The sequence below is a fragment of the Colias eurytheme genome, chromosome 23 (assembly GCF_061535395.1).
Source record: "Colias eurytheme isolate Ceu_HAF_F1 chromosome 23, ilColEury1 Martin Lab GWU primary, whole genome shotgun sequence".
Taxonomy (NCBI): domain Eukaryota; kingdom Metazoa; phylum Arthropoda; class Insecta; order Lepidoptera; family Pieridae; genus Colias; species Colias eurytheme.
In genome coordinates this window covers 1,725,887-1,742,787 of record NC_143002.1, presented here as the reverse complement: position 1 = coordinate 1,742,787, position 16,901 = coordinate 1,725,887, and the positions used below count along the sequence as shown (strand labels likewise).

Genomic DNA, 16,901 nt, shown 5'->3' with positions numbered 1-16,901 from the left:
TACTCCTTTACGTGACGGTATTGCCATGAATCTTGAAATTTTACTCTCAATGCGCCTAGGAAGTTTCACTTCAATTATCGAATATATACGACTGACGGACTTATGTATGAAATAGATTAAAAAAAAACAATCAAATGTACGACATAACAACTAAAATGTGTCCATGGTCACGAAAAAAAAATAGTAAAAAAAATAAACGAATGAACGCAAACAGTTTTGGCGGCAAAAACCGCATAGATTATGCAACGATTTGCATTTTATTGACACTGGCGGGAAATTTGAAGCCGCTTTCGCACGGATTAGACTTGCGAATGAGTGATATGGGTGGTTCAAACGGATTTAAACGTAGAGCAAATAAAACTAGGAATTGAATATAGTAATAGTTTGTCGGGAATAGATTTAAATGTTTCGGGACCTGTCAGCTGTGTAATCATCAGGATTATTTAGGTTTTCTATAAGTTTCCACAAAATTAAGGCAAGGAAGTTTTAATATAAGAAAACCGAATTACCGATTACGTAGGATTACAAAATTTTTAACAACATTATTTATGAGATATGTATGTTGTATATGCTATAGACGTTGTTTTGTACAGTAAGCAATATCGCAGATATTATTTCCGTAGCAAGAAATGCTGAATTGGGGGCAACAATAATTTAGGTATGACTCAATTCCTTACGACTGTATTTTTTATACCACACTATATTATTTCTTGAAATAAATAAACAGATTGTAAAATAATAACTTGTCCTGACAAGTACTCATACATACTATCTGAATTCTAGAACATAAATTTATTAATTCTTAAATTGCTTTATGTACGGAATATTCTGGAAGGACTAAAAACATATTTCCTTTTTATCAAAGCAAGCAAACATCTTTATACTAATATTATAAATGCGAAAGTAACTCTGTCTGTCTGTCTGTTACTCAATCACGTCCAAACTACTGAACCAATTTGCATGAAATTTGGTATGGAGATATTTTGATACCCGAGAAAGGACATAGGCTACCTTTTATTGCGAAATATGTACCACGGGCGAAGCCGGGGCGGACCTCTAGTAACTCATAAAACACATTATTTCAACCTAAAACGTCATACTATTTCGCGCTAGAATTCGGCCAAGTTTGCATGATATTTCCCCAGTTTAAGCGATAATAGAACGGTCTGTTTATACCTTAAGCGTTAGCTTAGCAAGTGACAGTGTGACAAACGCTAATCCAACCAACGTTGACTAAGTGCCGCCTGTAAATGTGATATTGTTTAATTTAAACTACATTTTCGTAATAACTAGCTTTAATGTGCTGGTTTTGTTTCTAATAGAGTTTGTAATGTTTTTTTTGAGTTTCTATGGCATAATCTGAGACATAATTTTATAACGTTCGTGGTATAAAATAATAAAAACTTTTTTCAAGATTGGAAAGTGGCTTTGGTTTCGGAAAGAAGATTTTTCTAAAATAAAGCAATTTACTCGTTTTATTTGTTTGTTTTATTTCTCCTATTCTCAAATAGGCAATAGGAAAAGTAAGAAGAGAATGTGTTTTATACACTTTTATCGTTATAAGTAACATGAATAATTTATGTGTGTGCCTTCAGGTGGTTTCCAGAATAATTTTGATTTAGAGTTTTAACGCGAGTAAAGCCATGGGCTAAAGCTATTACTTAACGGTACTATAATATATTATAGAGTTACCAACTTTTACATTTAAATCCCTCTCATGTCTTAAACAGGTAGGTACCAAATTGATTAAACGTGTGCCGTCAGCCGCTTAACTCGAAATACAGTATCGATCGGCTTAATTGACTAAACATAAACATTAAACACACCTATATTAAAACTAGCTGCTCTAGCAATCGTTGTTCTGCGGTTTCACCGCATGGCCACGCTCATGTTGGTCTTAGCGTGATGATGTAATATGGCCTTCCTCGATAAATGGGCTATCTAACACCAAAATAATTTTACAAATCAGAGCAGTAGTTTCTGAGATTAGCGCGTTCAAACAAACAAACTCTTCAGCTTTATAATATTAGTACAGAAGTATAGAAAAAGAAAAGATACACTGAGCCCAAGACCTACTTGGAAACTCGTTATTTTCTCCACACTGCAGTTGAAATTACTCCGACTCAACGTCTCATTATTTGAAGTCCCGAAATGATACTACATTCTACGTCGCGAATGAGAACTTAGCTATTTAGAAATGTATTTATTATGCATGTCCAAACAGTATTAGAATAGACTAAATACTGCATCAAATGGTATTAAGAGGTTTTGCTAGTTTGAAGGTACTACAATTTGTCTTCGTTAGTTAAACATTTTTGTTTAATAAATTTGCATTTAGCTATATACCCAATGCAGACTTTAATTTAAATGAAACACAGGATTTTTTAGCTTAAAATAATGATTTCAACATGTTTAAAGCGCGCCTGGTGTTTTTAACTTTTTATTAGACGTAGTACTGCGTGTTTTTTAGAATGTATCATGATTTTTCAAAACTTGATACTGTTACTACTGCCGCGTACAGTACCTGTGCTCTTACTGCGCTTTTCAGTATCTCGTCATTAGTTTGTGTACTAGCTGAGCTTCGCGGTTTCTTCTCGCTTATTAGCCTTCGTCGATAAATGGGCTATCCAACACCGAAATAATTTTTCAAATCGGACCAGTAGTTCTTGAGATTAGCGCGTTCAATCAAACAGACAAACTCTTCAGCTTTATAATATTAGTAAAGATTTCACGAATCTTTAAGCGTCTCATACAAACACCGTATTCAACACAACCAATGCTGAATTCAATTATCTCTATATTTATTACAATCAAGATATCAAGACATCTCAAATAAAATATCTAATACACCATTTACACGTGGATAGCCAAGCACCAAAAATTTTAAGCAAAATAAAAATATTTATTTGTATTTTCTTCCAAGCCAAAGTCGGTGACTTATTGCCGGCTTCCTTACGGAGAAATAGCTCAATTTCCTACCTCCATACATTCTATAGTAAAATCAACCCTATCTGTATAGGATAGAGTTTAAAATAGAAATTTTATTGGCAACATCGCCGTGCAGTGTTTAGTTAAGATAGATTTTTGGCTGAAATATTGTTACAGTGATCTGTATTGAGGATGAGGTGGAGAGATGAATTCCGTAAAAAATTTTTTTCAATACTTTTATTAAAGTATTTGTTTATTTTATCTCTTAATATGTGATAACATAGGGAGAATTTAGGGATAATACAATTAATAATGTTAAAGAATAACCCTATTATTAAACAGCTTTAACTGTGTTTTATTGAATACTAGCTGTGCTCCGCAGTTTTACCCGCAGTGCTCCGCTCCTGTTAGTCTTAGCGAGATGATATTAGATAGCTTATAGCCTTCCTAGATAAATGGGCTATCTAACACTGAAAGAATTTTTCAAATCGGACCAGTAGTTCCCGAGATTAGCGCGTTCAAACAAACAAACAAACTCTTCAGCTTTATAATATTAGTATATACTATATATATAATAGTCCCAACTCAATTAAGGTCACCTAATCTGATAAGTAAAAAAGAAATGTCTCTTCTACTGATTGTACTGATGAATTTAAGTCCTCTACGATCACGAATTAGTAGAAGACTTATTAAATTACTATTACCTTTGTCTTTTGGTAGAATTAAGGTAAATTTGGTGGGAAAGAGACATTCAGATAATAATAAATACTTAGGTATTTTGTTGAAATTATTTGCCCATAATATTGTTAAAAATGCATCTGAAGTTTATTTATATTTTTTGCTTAGTTAGTAGCTGTTGGTTTATTTAACGGTTTATTGTTTTCTTAAGTTAATAACATGGACGATAAATTACAAACTAGCTTGACTCAACTGGCAGGTACGTGAAAGTTAGAAGAAAATTAAAATATGTAGAAAAACTATATTTTTAGAGAATTTATGATCCAGAAATATTTTTCTTAATGCTTAAATGTTTTTTTTTTCGATTTTCATGAAGAAGGTCTTAGGTAGGCCCTATTCAAAATTATGACTCTGTTCAAACTCATCAAAATTGGTCAAATCATCTTTTTATTGTATGAATATTGTATGTAGGTACAATGTACATATTGTGTATAGAATATTAGTAGAGAAATTTCAAGTCCAGAAAAATATTATACACAAAGACTCACTCTATTACCTATATTCTTTATTATTGTATCTTTTAGCTTATAGTAGTGCCGCGCGACACTTGAGTGTGAGCGCACGTATTTGTTCCGGTGTGTAAATCTAAATTAATTTATTCTCGGTTTCGAACGTTCCGTGAGTTAACAATGGACGGGGTCGCCCAGCGGCCTCGTACCTACAGTACGCGCAGCGACATAAGTGCGGAGGGTTTTGATAGTGCGGTAATAATGGATATAACAAGTTTACAGACTTCCAGACCTGAGAAACGACCAAGAAATGAAAGTGACGAACAGGAGAATTTGGTTTCGGAGGAGGATGAAGAATATCAATTGGTACAAAGTAGGAGAAGTAAAAGGCTTTTGCGTCAGGATTCTGGCGAAAAACGGAATTTAATTACACAAGACATTAACACCTGTATTGAAGTATGTATATCTTCGGAAAAGCCACTACCAAAAAGAATCGGTTTTGCAAAATTACTTAAAGAGATAAATATAACAACAATTCTTAACATAAAGTATAAAACCCCATATAAAATCATCATGAACGTCGAGAATAGGGAGATAGCTGAAAAATTGATAAATTCCAAAAAAATGAAAGAGCTAGGATATCGCTGTCGTATAACTACCGAAGTAAGTCTCACTTTTGGAGTTGTTAAATATATCGAATTAGAGATGAAAGAAGAGGATTTGCAAAAAACCTTCCAGAGTGACTATGAAATTGTGTCAATAAAAAGACTAAAGAGGCTTAACGAGGAGAAGCAATGGGTTGATAGCGAGACAGTACGCTTTTGTTTTAAAAGTGCAGTTTTACCTAAATATGTACTTGGATGTGAATGTCGATTTGAAGTCGAGCCGTATACGTTTCCAGTATCGCAATGCTCAAACTGCTGGAAGTTCGGGCACTTGAATCGGTCTTGTCCAAAGAAAAAACTTACTTGTCCAATGTGCACTGGTGACCACAAGGATTGTGACACTCAAACTTATCGCTGTATAAATTGTGGAGGAGATCACCCATCATTCTTCAAAAAATGTCCGTCTTTCATCAAAGAAAAGGAGATAAGAAGTCTTATGTGCAAAAATAATTACACATACAAAGTAGCTTTAAATAAATATCTAGAACAAGAAAAAGATAGTGAAAAATACAAAAAGAGTCTAAACGAGCATTTCTTGGATAATTCTGAACAACCGCTCAAGACTTTTGATACTGATATGGTGGAAGAGGAAATAAATAAAATGATGGATAGTGACAGCGAATCTGAGGTTAGTTACGTCAGTTATACAGAAGAGGTTAGCTACGCAGACATTGTACGTAATAGTAATAAAAGTAAGACACTAAAGAAAAAGGAATCAAGAAAGAAACGACTGAAAAACGTAGTCAGAGAAAATCAGCTACTTCATTCGCAAGAGGTAGATACAATGCCTCAAAGAGAAGAAAGTTATCTTGAAAATAAAGAACTACAAGAAGATAGAGAGAAACGAGCTAGAAAGAAAAATTTGGATAGGGAAAGGCTTAATGAGTCTATATGGGATAAAATTCAAAGTATTTTTTTTACAGACACAACAAATTTGGAACAAAAGTTTGTTAAAATTGTTAAATTAGTACTAGATGCATTTAAGACATTTATTTTAAAAACTGTAAGTAGCTGCGATACGCTTAGAAATTTTATAAGTTTGTTTAATAATAATGGACAGTAATAGTCATAATATATATATTAGTGCTGGGCGAGGTTCTGGGGGGTCTATTGACCGACATCTATGCATTGCTCAATGGAACTCCCAGAGCTTATTTCCAAAAAGACAAGATCTCGAATTACTTTTAAACCGGGAGAAAATTAGTATATGTTTAGTAAGCGAAACTTGGCTTAATTCAGACGCTGTAATTAATATACGCAATTATAATATTCTTAGAAGAGACAGAAATGATGGCTATGGAGGAGTTGCTATTATTGTCCATCGTTCTATACTTATCCAGCCCTTTCCTATAATAACCAGGAATCCTGGGATAGAGGTTATTGGTATTAAAATACTAAATTGTAAGCAGTTAAAGTTTATCGCCTCTGTATATTGTTCACCGTCTGTAAGGACCTCACAATGTGATTGGGATGATATTTTTTCTTTGAGTGTTGAAAAATCTATAATTGCTGGGGACTTCAATGCCCATCATACCAATTGGTCGAATCGAAACAATACAAGAGGCCTTCAATTGTTCGATGCTTCTTCCGATTTTAATTATGTTGCATTAAATTCTGGTGAGCCAACTAGAATTAGATTAAGTAATGGTAGTCTGCAGGAAAGCTCACCCGACGTAACATTCGTTTCAACTGATATAGCTGTGTTTTGCAAGTGGAGTGTCTCAAAAGAGACCTTAGGCAGTGATCACATAATAATTAAAACCCTCTTAACATATAGTGATGATGGTGGTAGTATAATTAAACGTCGTAATTTTAAGAAAGCGGACTGGAATATATTTCGATCTTCTTTTAGCGAATGTTTTTCTGAAAATTGTATAGTGTTAGATAGTGATAACATTCAATCAGTATACGATAAATTTATAGAAAACATTAATTATGCGGCCAATGAAAGTATACCCTTTTTTAAAATTGATACATTAGATCAATCAAAAAATTTTAGACCCAAACACTATTGGTGTGCAACTATATCCCACGCCATAGCCAAACGACGTCTAGCTTTAAAGACCTTCAGACGTAATCCTACACCTGATAACTTTGATAGACTTTCAGAGTGTATTTCTGAAGCTCAAAAAGTAACTAGACAGGTAAAAGCTAAAAATTGGCAGAGTTTCTGTGATAGTCTCGATCAAACCACAAACTCTTCAGATATGTGGAGAAAGATGCGCTGGATGAAAGGTATGCGAACTACTTCATTTCAAGCTTCCGATGACCAAAAAGAGCAGTTACTATGTTCACTAGCACCTGATTTTGTTTTGCCCTCACATTTAACGTTTAAATCTAATAACTGTGAGCTAGAAAGTGAATTTAGCTTTGCAGAACTTTCTAAGTGCCTGAAAAAGAAAGACAGTTCCCCTGGCACTGACGATATATCTTATTCTATGGTTTATAATCTGCCTGTGGCGGGAAAGTACCACCTCCTTAATATATATAACTGTGTTCTTAAGAGTGCAGTGATACCGGATCAATGGCGCGATATAAAAATAGTTCCCATTCCTAAACAAAATATTAATAATCAGGCCCCCCCTAAATTCAGACCGATTTCCTTGATGTCATGTGTTTGCAAGATATTTCACGCTATGCTAGCTAAGCGCCTCGAATGCTTCGTAGAGAGGAACAAAATTTTGCAACCTTCCACTTCAGGATTTCGTAGAGGTCAATCTAGTATAGACTGTATTGTACGCCTTGTATCGGAAATTCAAACCGGTTTTTCTAAGTATACTCCGACATTAGCTTGCTTTCTGGATATTGATAGTGCATATAATAACGTCTTAGTTGACCAGCTTGCTATAATATTAGATGAACTGCATGTTGGAACAAAAGTGTGTAACTATTTATACACGTTCCTCAAAGTAAGACATTTAAAAATTTATGGCGCAACTAATAACTCCACTGATGCTAAAATTCGGTGGACCGGAAAAGGCTTAGCACAAGGCGACCCGATATCCCCCCTTTTATTTAATATAGCCACCTCTCAACTATATAGATCCCTAGATAGCAACATGCGTAGTTTACAATATGCTGACGATTTTGTATTTTATATACAAAATAAAGATTGTAATTTTAGGGCTTTAAAAATGTCTCAATGCATTAATTCAATTTCATTAGCTTTGGCTCAAATTGGTTTAGACATCTCATTGGTAAAAACACAGTTATGTTTATTTAGTAAAGCAAGAAGACGTGAACAAGTATCGATTGTGATTAATAATAATTTAATACCATTTGTTAACTGTGTAAAATATCTGGGGGTATGGCTAGATAGCTCATTATTATGGAATCTCCATATAAATGAGCTTCAAGCTAAGACTCTTAGATTTCTTAATATTTTAAAAGTGCTAGCAAGTTCGTCCTGGGGAGTACATCCCATACACCTTCGTAGGATTTATATATCGTTGATAAGGAGTAGACTGGATTATTCTAGCTTCGTTTATGACTGTGCTGCTAAAACTCATTTATTAAAATTAGACCGTGTTCAAAATGCTGCCCTTCGCGTTGTAGGTGGCTACATTAAAACCACCCCCATTCATGTGATGGAATATGACTTGTGCATTCCGCCCCTTTTTTTACGAAGAAAGTACTTAGCTTATAAGTTTTGCCTTAAAGCCCAATCAATGTCAGGTAATATAACGTTAACTTTTGTAAACAATTTATCACAACAAATTAACACACTATATTTTCGGAGAAAGAAAAAACCTCTGCTGGCTACTGTTTACAACGAGACCGTAAAAGAAAAAATAAATACTTGCTCTTCTTTAAATATTTATAATTTAAGTATGTGGGTTTCAAATTTTAACGTTGATAACATACAAACCACAATAGATAATATTATAGCATCCAAAAACAGTTACAACAAACAAATACTCAAATGTAATACATTATTAACTTTGTTCAATAAATATGAAGGTTGGGTTAAACTGTACACGGACGGTTCGCAGACGCAAGATGGTCGCGGTGCTGCTTTCTATGATCCCAGTCACAATGTGAGGCAGTCATATAAGATTGTCAATGTGTCTAAGCATTCAATAATGTTTGTGGAACTCTTTGCGATCTCTGAAGCGCTCTCTTATGCTATTGGTGCTGGATATGAAAAGGTGGTTATTTTATCTGATAGTAGAAGTGCCTTACAACATATAGCTCGATGTGCTTCTGGAAACAGAGGCGCAGCGATAGCTTATGCAGTTATCAATAAAATATTGGCACTGATCGCTGGAAGAAGGTCTGTTGTGTTGCAATGGGTTCCATCTCATGTTGGGATCCGTGGTAATGAGGTGGTGGATCATATGGCAAGGGATGGAATTTTAAATGGTACCGAAGTTTATATTACACCCGAATATTCAGAAGTCTTAGTTAAATATAGGGAGCGTATTCTCCTAGACTGGAAGGAGTGGTTTGATGTAGTTGCTAAACAGAAAGGCATCTGGTTTCGCACTATGCAATGTGAGCCACCACGCATTCCATGGTTTGCTAATACTAGAATAGACAGGAAGTTAATTGTTATTGCCCATAGGCTGCGGTCCGGACACATGCCATTAAACAACTTCAAATATTTAATGAAAAAAAGAGCTAACGCGAACTGCGACGTGTGTGGTATATTAGATGATGTACATCACTTTCTCATGGAATGTGTACGGACTGCACCTATGAGGCAAGAATTATATAGGAAATTTAATGTGTGTCCGACCGATGTGGGTATGTTTCAGACCATTTTATCTGCACCTAATACGGAGGCGGCTAGGATGGTCTGCATATTCACACGACGGATATTAGTAGGCTAGTTAAGTTAAACTTATAGCATATACTATGGGACTGACATAGTCATCGCTGACTCAAAGTCCCTAAATTAAATTAGAATAAAAAAAAAAAAAAAAAAAAAAGCTTATAGTAATTTGTTTTTTTGACGATTAATGACTTTTGTAAAAAAATGTATCTTGTTAATGATCCAGAAGAAAAAGAACAACACCCTGAGATGGCCTTTAAAAAAAGTAAACAAACATAAATACCTCTATACCTATTATATTTTCAGTAATATTAATACTAAGCCTTATATCTGTATGTGTGAATGACACGAAGCTGCGACAGCACGTTGGCGATGATTTCGACCAACAGGACATCGCTACCATGATAACGCAGGATCAAAAACATGCTGATCAAGCCGCTCAAAGGTAAAAAAACTATTATTATTCTATTGTAGTATGTAGTATCCAAGAAGTTCAATCCTTTCGCAATGTTTTATGAAGAAAAAATACTTTGTATGTTTACCTGGCACGGGTTCGAATCCCACCTCGTGATCGAATTATTTCTGTTGTTTAAAAATATACTTGTTATGTTCATTAATTTTGGCATTATAGAAAATCAGCATCTTATATTAAATTCTACAAAAGCGGCCAGACTGATTTTTATGAGTAAGATAAAAGGTTGCTAAATATAACTTAGTGATAATGGAATTCAGACTCCTGAGCAACATGCTGTTCCTTGCCGGGAAAAGAAGGCTGGTTTTACAATGGTAACATCACACAGAACTAAAAAAGGTCTTTATGACTGCTTTTCTAAGTTTTAATTAATCTGGTTTTTATTTAATTCTTATTAATATTCACAACATAAATGTTTGTAGATACTCAATACCAACAACAACTGCGAAACGAGTGCATCGCACGCAGCCTTACCGAATATCATTCAAAGAGGACTGCGACTATCTTGTGCATTACTGTTTGAGAGCCTATACGTATGTATCTCGTCTATAGACAATTAAAATATGAACATAAGGTAGGTGGTATAGGTATCATAAACGCTAGAAAATAAGCAATAGGTACAAACCAAAAAATCTAACTTGTGTATGGTTGCCTTGAAGAGACAGCTTAATAGCCATAACACCGCCGTCTCTTTTTTGTATAATGTAAGCATATCTGCTTTTCCTATTCCAGAAATATTATTCACTCTCTTCAATAAAACTATACATAGAAAACTTATTGCTAATACACAAAACAAAAAACAGTATAGTTTATTAGGCGGCCTTATCACTTAGAAGTGATAATATTGTTAAGTTCACTCTCCCTTCTCTTGAAACAATAATACTTATAAATTGTTGGTTTGATATTTTTGTTTTGTAATATAAGTCCAAAAATGCACTCTACTTTTGTTTTCGTTCAACAAAAATGTAACTAAAATTTCCATTCATATTTTAAACCATTCACAGATAAAAAATATCATTATTTTAAATGCTTTTATACTTAAATTGCGCAATTTGACTCTTTATTTTCTCTTTGTAGCACCGGGAAGCTTTGTGCTAGAACATTATACTACACCTATTATACGTTCAAAAATTACTGTCTCATGGATTACGTGAATTGTATGGAAAGATATGAAGGTACGTAATATACCTATAGCTTAGAAATATTTTTCGTAGGGTCAATGATCTTCCTGTTTCTTAGACCCTTGATAAATTTAATGTGTGCTATATAAATATATTTAAAACATTGTATCTATTGTGTCTATACTAATATTATGAAGCTGTTTGTTATCCTAAACGCGAATCTCATGAACTACTGGTGCGATTTGAAAAATTGACAGTGTTAGACAGCCTAGAATTTTTGAAATTGTTTAGGTATTATAAATAAATAAATAAATTAATAAATTTTTGAAATTGCTTCAATGCTTCCTGAGCTTAACGCGTTCAAACAAATAAAATCTTCAGCTTTATATTATTACTATAGATTATGGGAGCAGTTATTTAAATTACTATGACATTTCAAATTCCATTACCGTATTGAAACCCACCTTACCCTCAATCTGGAATATTCAATAAGCATTCAATAATGATTCATATTTCAATTTGAATTCAGTCAATTTTGCAATGCAGATTTAATTTAGTATAATGTAGATTATAGTTTCGCCGAATCGATCGTTTTTGATTTATTTATCTGTTAGTTAAAATAAATAACAAAGAGGTAATGTGGGAAAAAATTAAAAAGTGTTTAATTTTTTACTAAATTACCTCTCAACAAATGGCGAAACTAGCCTATAATAAATAAATATCAGTAAAAACGAAGAGCTAATTTATTGTTAATTTTCTTTTTTATTTCATATTTCAGTATGGCAAGTTGTCCATATGGGGGAGTGCTTCGAAGTTAGAAATCTAACAGAGTATCTGCGTAAGAGTTTAATTTATTTTCAATGCCTTTTTTTATCTAATCCAAAATCTGTTCTAATAGCAATATTCACAATTTTTAGATTGTTCTGTTTTTGGCTTATATGTCAATAAAATCCTATCCTATCCTACTAATTATTATTATAAATGAGAAAGTGTATGTTTGTTACTCTTTCACGCAAATACGACTGAACCGATTACAATGAAATTTAGCAGAAATATAGAGGGTAACTTGGATTAACACATAGGATAGGTTTTATACAGGAAATCAGACGGGAATGGGAACTACGCGGGTTTTTCTTTGAAAACGCGGGCGAAGCCGCGGGCGGACAATAATGTGTGAAAAATTGGTTGTCTGTAAAGTCGGTTTACTGACGATAGTTGAACATGACAATTACGTCCGATTGTGTTTCTTTGTCGCTCGTTCCGCGCTCTCGCTTGCACTTCAAGCCTTACATGGAACGCCTCAGAGCGAGGTAACGCCGCATGAGTCATGTTTTTTCGTGTGTGCAGCCAGCTCTATCAAATTATAAGACGTTGTCACGTCAAAAAGTCAGTGTCTAAGTCAGTACCTATTTCCCTAACTGCTTATAATTTAAAAGTAAGATTATAATACTTTTTTTTATTTTCAGTGTATCCCTACGATGACGACTATTTCCTCGATCAATATTATGTTATGGAAGATCACTAAATTAAATAAAAATACATATATTTTTAATTATAACAAAACATCCTACCAGTGCCCTGTATAAGTCGTTTCTTTTTAGGTATTAGCAAGTTAAATATTAAGAAAAATATTATGTCGCTTTAAACTTTACCCTACTACTAGCGTTAGCTACTATTAAGTATTCTTTGATACTACTTTACCTGTACTATCCATACTATTAATATTATAAATGCGAAAGTAACTCTGTCTGTCTGTCTGTTACTCAATCACGCCTTAACTACTGAACCAATTTGCATGAAATTTGGTATAGAGATATTTTGATACCCGAGAAAGGACATAGGCTACTTTTTATCCCGGGAAATAGGATAGGTTTTAACCCGGAAATCCCACGGGAACGGGAACTATGCGGGTTTTTCTTTGACTGCGCGGGCGAAGCCGCGGGCGGAAACCTAGTTTACAATAAACAAAAAAACCATATATATTGTGTAGTCCTTCTTAATTCTGCATTTGTAAATCTACTTATACAAAATTTAATTGGTACCAATGTTCTTTAAAGGCACCAATAATAAATAAACAATAACTCAACAGCAGGTGAGTCAAATTATTTGCGAACTTTAAAGTCGTTGATCGAGGATTGAACCTTATTAAATATACAATCATTTGTTTGCAAACGATAATTGGGAATAACTAATTATGTTCCACTAATTAACTGTTTGTCAATATACCTACAGTTGAAGGCTTTGTAGATTAGCTTGTATGTCTAAATTGCTTGATTCTACATACTTTGATTTGTGCTTAAATTTTCACTCGTTGTAATTAGAAATAAATAAATTGGTTAACACTTGGCCAATGTGGTGCAATGTGGCCCAAACTAATGGTCCATTACTAAAGAAATGCTGCTGCAGCTTAAAGCAGTATAATTATTAATTCCTGTATGAAAAATATAATAGCACTATGAAAAAATATAGAGATAGCTCACATTGGAAATAATGCTTTAGACATGATAGTAACCTCGCTGGACACAATATTATGTTAAAATTTTTAGTGTCAAGTTTCTAAGTCCTATTGTAACAATATATTCATAGTAGTTGTAACCAAGTAAAGAATTCGAAACATAAATTAACCAACCCAACATTGGGGCCTTAAAAATATCTTCGTGTTAGTATTTTCCAACGTTTTCTAAGCTTTTCTAATTCATTCAAAAGATTACTTCAGGCTGTAAAAAATGTACGTTTGATTTATTCTACAAGATCCTTATAATACCCAGTGGTATTGAAAAATTAATCACAAAGAAGGGTTTTAAGGAATAGAGAATTCACCCTTTCGATTTGTTCTTTACGCTCTACCGGGAAAACCTTTTGTTTGTTTATTTAATTTATCTTCGCAACACTTGGAGAAGTTTCTAAATATTTTAGTACTATGGATAACAACAGTTTATTTTTATTTTAAGCTATTGCATAGCTTCTATCGCGGGCCTTGAGCGCGGGGCCCGAATCCAGAAATTCCGTAACGAAAAAATCTCACGCTCCCCGCTCCGACGGGCACGGAGGTGTGGCTTGAAGGCATAGCATGCAATAGCTTTACCGCGGCAGTCCCCAAGTGCCACACGTCTTTTTTTATTTTATTTAATAACATTTAAATCTCATGCTAGACTGTTTTTTGTAGTTCTAGGCGTCAAACCTAAATTCTATGCAAATGCATTAATCACTGTTTCAAAAAGACTGTCGTTTCAAAGACGTTTAACGGTTGTCTTAAAACAAAAATGGCTGAGAAAATATAAATGGAAGTTTATGAAAATATGAATAACGCTACAAATAAGCCCGCACGCAAGCATAACAAGAAAATACCAACAGGCAAAAGCTAACAATATCCTATTTTTAAAGCCAGACATAAGAGTAATCCGTCTTCTGGAAATAGAGCAAAAAACAATGAATACGCATGTCTTGTACACTCTTTTCAAAACATATTGTTATGAATGAATTTGATATTTATATTTTTCTTGCCGACCCGAATAACTTGGTCCCGCGACATCTTTTATGTTCATTTTTCACTGTTTTTCATCAAGATAAAATACTTTTGTCTCAAGTGAGATATAACACTAAAACTTTCATTAAAATCTAAGTAAGTATGGTTATGAATAAAAAATATATTACGAAAGCAGATGTTTTATTTTGTACCCACCTACATCCTACATACTTAATATCTACTTAGGTAACTAATACTTAAGTAAACACATATCATACGAATAGGTTATTCTCAATTTTATATAGTTTATCTAGTAGCTACTTTATAATAATTAATATAGTTTAAAAAAGCTAAAAAGCACGCTTAAATTCATGAAATTATTGTATTGTCACTGAATTCAAAGTTTGAAATTTTGTCCGTTTAAAGTGGCTCAAAATCCTATCCTACTAATATTATAAATGCGAAAGTTTTTGCGGATGTGTGTGTATTTGTTACTCTTTCACGCAAATACTACTGAACCGATTATAATGAAATTTAGCACACATATAGAGGGTAACTTGGATTAACACATAGGATAGAATTTATCCCGGAAATCCCACGGGAACGGGAACTATGCGGGTTTTCCTTTGAAAACGCGGGCGAAGCCGCGGGCGGAAATCTAGTAAAATATAAAAGAGTAGTATAGGAATACACACATACAGATGATGCTAGTAAAAGCGTGTTAAAAGAAGACAAAGTACCTGTTTAATATTCTTATTGAGCCCTTATTCTATCGATTAGTCTACAGAAACGATCATAAACGACTATCATCATGCATCAAAAACCGAATTCATCATTTTAAACTTCACTACAGTTCTTCCCAAGTCTCTAATTTAAATTTCAAATTGATTGTTTTCTATCACAGTCACACACGAATCGGTGACTCCAAAGCTTTAGATTGCATTTACATGAAGACAATAGTACACATTAGCATATCCTGTCAGCGAACATGGCATATATTTAAGCCGATTTGGGGTGGATTCAGCTTATAAACACCAACGATATAGACTATAGTTTTTACTGTATTGGGGGAATAGAGTTTATAAATACATTCTTATAAAATATAAAGGATATAGATTGTATTGTCAGTTGTAGATTAAAGCGCGTCACACACGGTGAAGATACTATAATATTTTATCTTAAGATACTGTTATATTTTATATTACAGTATCTTAACGCATCCGGTATCAGCGTTCGGACCATCATTTTTCTTTTTGTCATTGCGTACTAAGACTCCTGTAGAACCGCCATCCTGTTACAAATGACCCACAAAATTTCGCAATCCCATTTGTTGCAATATCTTCTGGTTATTCAAAAGTGGGGGGGAGATATAGCTCAGACTAATGCAAAATAAATAACTTTGTAGAACTTACCTCTATTGAATATTTAGCAATGTCTACATTGATTAACAACTTTACATTTAATACTTGAATCTAAACTTGCTCTATATTTTCATTTTTACAATATTCACCATGACCGGTTTCCACGCAATCGTCATATCAAATTTAATCAACAAAGTAACTGCAGTTCCACAGAGGTAACAGTAAAAAATGTAGGTCGAAATTTTATAATTACGATAAATGGTACGACAACACAAAAGAAATGAGCATACATTTATACAGCTTATTAGGCTGCGTTTCCACCAGGAATGTGCGAATGCGTAGTGATGTGTTTGTAAAGAACCAATAGTATCGCTTCAAACACTAAATGAAACACATCCCTTGCTTACGCATCCTCGCACATCTCTGGTGGAAACGCACCCTTATAGTTTTGTTAATAGCTTGACATAGCACGTATCGTTATGACTATCTCCTAAAATTTACGCAACGTTGTCAAGATTGTTATTTATGACTTCGTTGTTATTAGGTAATTCAATTATCTTTGAGGTTGGGACGGTGAATTTTATTATGGTAGAGCCTTGGTTGTGGCGATCGATATTTTTTATTTTTTTACGGCTCTTGTACATAGTGTTTTTCAAAGATGACCTAATATATTATTTTATGTAAGTATTTTTATGTTAAATGGTATGATATAATAAACAGTTAAATCCATACTAATATTATAAATGCGAAAGTAACTCTGTCTGTCTGTCTGTTACTCAATCACGCCTAAACTACTGAACCAATTTGCATGAAATTTGGTATGGAGATATTTTGATACCCGAGAAAGGACATAGGCTACCTTTTATTGCGAAATATGTACCACGGGCGAAGCCGGGGCGGACCACTAGTAAACAATAAATAATTAAT

General features: G+C 33.7%; 1 protein-coding gene across 1 annotated transcript in view; it reads left to right on the top strand.

The window, feature by feature from the left end:
• Positions 1–15,926, top strand: part of Nagk (N-acetylglucosamine kinase) — a 139,369-nt gene extending 123,443 nt beyond the window's left edge. Inside the window, exon 9 of the mRNA XM_090115423.1 lies at positions 15,755–15,926. The gene's annotated coding sequence lies outside the window, so the exon portion shown is untranslated. The remainder of the gene's footprint in view (positions 1–15,754) is intronic.
• The last annotated feature ends 975 nt before the right edge of the window (positions 15,927–16,901 follow it).